Consider the following 4,931-nt stretch of genomic DNA (forward strand, 5'->3'; position numbering starts at 1 on the left):
TTATATTGGTAAAAAAAAAAATACAGCAGCTTGGGTTTCAGTATTAATCATTTTCACCTCCCCTTCCCCAACAACATCTAAAGATAGATAGCATGTGGAACAACTCTGATTGTTGATGTAGTTCCACTTGTTGGTTTTTGCTTTTGTGGTTTGTTTTCGATGTCATATCCAAAAAAATATTGCCAAGACCAATGTCGAGGGGCTTTCCTCCTGTTTTATTCCAGGAGTTTTGTGGTCTCAGGTACTACATTTCAGTCTTCTACCTATTTTGAGTTAATTTTTGTGTGTTGTGTGAAATAAGGGTCCACTTTCACTCTTTTGCATGTGAATATTCAATTGTTTTCAATACCCTTGGTTGAAAAGACAATTGTTATATCCTCTTGATGAATGACTTCTTTGGTCATGTTACTTTTAGGATGTTAGTTTTAGACAGTTATACATGTACTCAAAATGTAAATATTCCATACCCACATATTGTTAAGCTCATTACAGACATGTAACAATGAAAGTAGGACATGTGGGCTTGGAGCCCAGAGGAAAGGTCTCAGTGAAGCAGATGTATGTGGACGTCATGCATGTATAGATGATTTTTAAGTCCATAAGGCTAGATTGTATCACCTTTGAAAGAATGTAGATAGAAGAGGAGAAAGGTCTGAGGACTGAGCCCTGAGTCACTACTGTATTTACAGGCTGGGGTAGATGAGAAGTAAAGTAAAAGGGACCACCAGGCAAGTAGGAGGAGAACCAAGGGGAACTGGCATCCTGGAAACCTTATGAAGAAAATGTCAAAGTGGAAGAGATTAGTTGTTAAAAGCTGATGACAGGTAAGCTAAAGACTGAGAATCCATCACTGCATATAACAACGAGTGGCAATTGGTGACCTGATTTCAACAGTTTCTATTAAGTGGGACAGACCAAAGTCTGTGTGAAGTGGGTAAAAGAGAGAATGAAGTTCAGGACATAAAATTAAGTTACTGAACAGCCTGGAATAGAGAAATGATGCAATAATGGAAGAAGGATGTGGAAACAAGGCAGGTTTTTTTTTTTTTTTTTTTTTTTAAAGAGATTATAAATTATTTGCTCGCTAATGATAATAATAATCTGGGAGACAGAAAGAAATGATCATAGAAAAGCGGAAGGATAAATGTTAGAGTGACATCTTTGAGTAGGTACGAAGTGGTCAAACCCAGACACAAGAGTAAGGGTTGGGCTTTGAGAAGAGCATGGATTGTTCACGTCAAGCATCAAGAAGAAAAGCTGATACAAAAGCAGATATGGTGATGGGAGGTAGGAAAATTTCTCATGTGATCTCATCTGTCTTTTCAGAGAAATAGGAAGCCAGATCATCAGCAGAGGGGTGATGGTGTGGGAGGTTTGAGGGCATGGAATCATTATCTGAGATGAAGATTGAATGGACTATGAAGAGAATGATTGCTGGAGAAGGGTTCCCTTGAAGTTAGGGATTATGGAATAGAAGGAAGACAGGTAAGCATGGTTGTGTTTTTTTTCAGCTCCATTCAGTTGTCCAGGTGCAAAGGTGGGGGGCTGGGCTTAACGACCACTGGGAGTTAGCCAAGTGAATCTAAAGGAAGGAGAGAGAAGTAGTGGGTTGCGAGTTTTGTGGAAATGAGTGGTTATAATGATCAACTGTGTTATTTCATTTGTGTAGGTGAGGAAGTGAGGACTTGATGGAGACAAGGGACAATGAAAAGCATGTTGGGATCAATGGATTGTGGGCAAAGTACTCATGGAATGTGTACTTGAGGACGGGAGAATGACATATTGGAGGTTTTGGTTCAATAATTTATGGAAGGAATGTAGATCAAAATGCAGGTCTGTCTTATCTATCCAGTTTGAATTCTGGGGTCCTTTATGTACATAACCCATCTGGGTGCTCAATTGCCTCATGTTCAAATTCTTTTCATCTTCTCAGTTCTCTAAACTACCCTGCTCACAGAGAGCAGTAAGAAGTATCTTTCTGAAGAGTCATTTTGATCTTGCTACTCACATCTTTAGAAGTCTACAATGATTCCAGTTCATTTTCAAATAAAATTGTGATATTCTTTACAAATAATATTGTCATAACTTCTTATTGTGCCCCTCTTTACTCCCTTATATATACTTTTTTTATTTTGCACATATAAACACAGTATATTTCCCAAGAGATCACTAAATAAAAAAAGGAATGCTTTTCTCCCTTTGTCTCCTACTGATTTTATTGTTTCAAGAAAAAGCAGCAGCTTAGGTCTAAAGTTGTTCTTTTGCTGTTCTATGGCTCTTTGTAGTATCTTTTCACCACCTCAACAGAGTAATTGTATGCAATCCCGGACCTTGATCTCTAAATGTTGATTTCGCTCCTCCTGTGATCTTACAGGCTCAAAGCGTAGAGTCAGGTTGTTTCTGTGTGGTGAGAATCAGCAGCACAGTCTTCAAACCTCCTGGGCCTTTGTCCTTTCTGCTCCCTCTGGCCGTTTGTGCCCCTGCCATTCCTTCCGAGTGCCAGCAAGGAGTTGCAGGTGGAGTCCTTACACTTTGCTTTCATCCCTGTAGTTGCTCCAGGCTCAGGGTTCTAACTGGAAATTTTTCCTTTCAAAGAGATATGTATTAGGGCCTTATTATTATTATTATTTTTCTACTGGCAGTTTATTCTGAATGATTAGTTCTCATTTTCATTTGACTGACCTCTACTGTAGAACCTCAGGACTAATGGTGCTTGGGCAGTTCTTTTTAATTTTCTTTCTTTATTGGTTTTACAGAGAGAGAGAGAGAGAGAGAGAGAGAGAGAGAGAGAGAGAGAGAGAGAGAGAGAGAAACATCAACGAGAGAACATTGAAACATTGATTGGCCGCCTCCTGCATGCCCCCCACTGGGGATCGGGCCTACAACCTGGGCATGTGCCCTGACCAGGAATCAAACCGGTGACCTCCTGGTGCATGGGTCGATGCTCAACCACTGAGCCACACCAGCCAGGCTGGGCAAGTCTCAATACAATGGATCTTAAAATGTCTTTGTTGCATGTGTACTCCCCATTATTTTTCAGAGCGTTCAGATAAATCATTAGTCTGTTTACAATGCTAGTTTAAGAAATCTATTCCTGATGTTTTTGAAGAGGGACGCAGGCTCAACAAAGCTAAGTTCTGGTAGGAAATGGTTCTTTTGACCTTAGGGTGATCCTTATGAGGCCTAATATAGGAAGCACCCATTACTCACAAGTCCTAGGCCCCCCCACCCTGCACCCCAGGCATGGATGTTTCCCAGGGCTGCCACAACAAGACAGAAAACGAGGTGCCGTAAACAACAGGAACGGATTCCCTGAGTTCTGGAGGCCAGGAGTCCAACATCAAGATGTTTGCAGGGCTCTGCTCCCTGAGAAACCTGTAGGGGAAGATTCTCCCCGGAGTCTTCCAGCTTCTGAGTGCTCCAGGCCTGCCTTGCCTTGTGGTCTCACAACTTTATCATCTGCCTCTGCCCTCACATGTCTTCCTTACACGTGTGTCTGTGTCCAAATTTCTCTCTTCTTGTAAGGAAACTGGTCACATTGGGTTAGAGTCCACCCATGTTAAGTTGGTATATCTGCAAAGATCTAAACAAGGACACAATCTGAAGTTGCGGGTAGATAGGCAGTTTTAGGGGACATCACTCCATCCAGTACAGTGGGGAAGAGAGCTATGAAAATTGCACCGAAATCATTTTGTGGGAAGGAAATGTTTCAGAAGGGCGCGTGCAGTTTGCTTGCCCAGGCCCCACTATGACCATTTTTTCCTCTTACACTTAGAGTTGAGATTAAGGAGTGGAAATGACTGTGGGGGTGACTCATTTCAGTCATTCGAGATTATTTTCTCTGAAAACTTTCTCCAAATAGCAGAACCATGAAGGCGTTGAGGAGAACTATGGACCTGTAACGTATCATTAAAGTAGAAACATGAAGAAATCGTGTCCTTTGCTGGATAAATGCCCTTTGCCTGTGAAAGAAAAAGAAACTGTGCACATTTCTCCGGGTCTTTAACTTACGCATTTCAGGCCCTCGCAGGAGATGCCTTAGCATATTACTTGGCTAAGAAGCCAGCGTGCTGAGCTCTCTCATCATGCAGAGCTGCCTTCCGCACCTTCACCTTTCTCTCCTCTCTCTTATTTCCCTCCTCCTCCTGACAGAGGCTGATTTTTCCACCTGCGCCCTTGATCGAAACTGTTTTTTTCCCCTCTGAGGTTTTATTCCTTCGGTTTTTCTTTTTCTTTTGCAAATTCGATCTTTCTCCCAACTCTTTCCCATATGTTGATGAATACATTTAGATCTCCGTCTCCCGACACGCTCCATGTGCTTGACCGTGTCACTAGAAGGGATACTGTTTTTCTCAGATCTGAACTCTTCTTGTTCTCTAGGCATCATTTGCCATGTGAACCATCCTCTCTTTGAATTTTCTTCTTACTCGTCTTTCATTTCTTCTTGCCTCACTAATATTTCCCCCTGTTTCCATCACTGGCTCTTCTCTCTCCTGCTGTGCACTAGAAAGAAGATATTTCCTGAGGTTCTTGCCTCAGAACCTTTCCTTTTCTTTGATGATTTTATAAACTCTCACATCTTCAATTTATATATCTATATATCTATATCTGTAGATACCTATATAGTGAGTGCCTACTGTGTGTTATACAGTATAGGTGATTTTTCTGTCCTTTAAAAAACACTCTCATCTTTAACCCTCAAATAAAGTCTATGAGTTGGATATTATTTTTCAGAGAACAAAACAGGTTTAGAAATATGAACCCAATTTTGCAAAATCACAAAGTCAGTCACGGTACTGAGAGAGCAGATGTTCTCCGTGTGGACTTCATCAACATCTCCGAAAGCCCAGCACACCTTGTTAACCTATTTTTTGTTAAACACAACACATGACTCCTTCTTTTGTTAATTTCAGGGCTCAGGTTCTCAATGT

At 41.2% G+C, this 4,931-nt stretch overlaps 1 long non-coding RNA gene across 1 annotated transcript; it reads left to right on the forward strand.

Annotated features, from left to right (window-relative positions):
• The first annotated feature begins 705 nt into the window (after window positions 1-705).
• LOC118615524 lies at window positions 706-1,773 on the forward strand. Its single transcript, XR_004956444.1, has 3 exons — window positions 706-824; window positions 1,327-1,485; window positions 1,670-1,773. It is a non-coding gene; the product is annotated as an uncharacterized LOC118615524 (long non-coding RNA).
• The last annotated feature ends 3,158 nt before the right edge of the window (window positions 1,774-4,931 follow it).

The sequence above is a fragment of the Molossus molossus genome, unplaced genomic scaffold (genome assembly GCF_014108415.1).
Source record: "Molossus molossus isolate mMolMol1 unplaced genomic scaffold, mMolMol1.p scaffold_m16_p_4, whole genome shotgun sequence".
In the NCBI taxonomy this organism is placed as follows: Eukaryota; Metazoa; Chordata; class Mammalia; order Chiroptera; family Molossidae; genus Molossus; species Molossus molossus.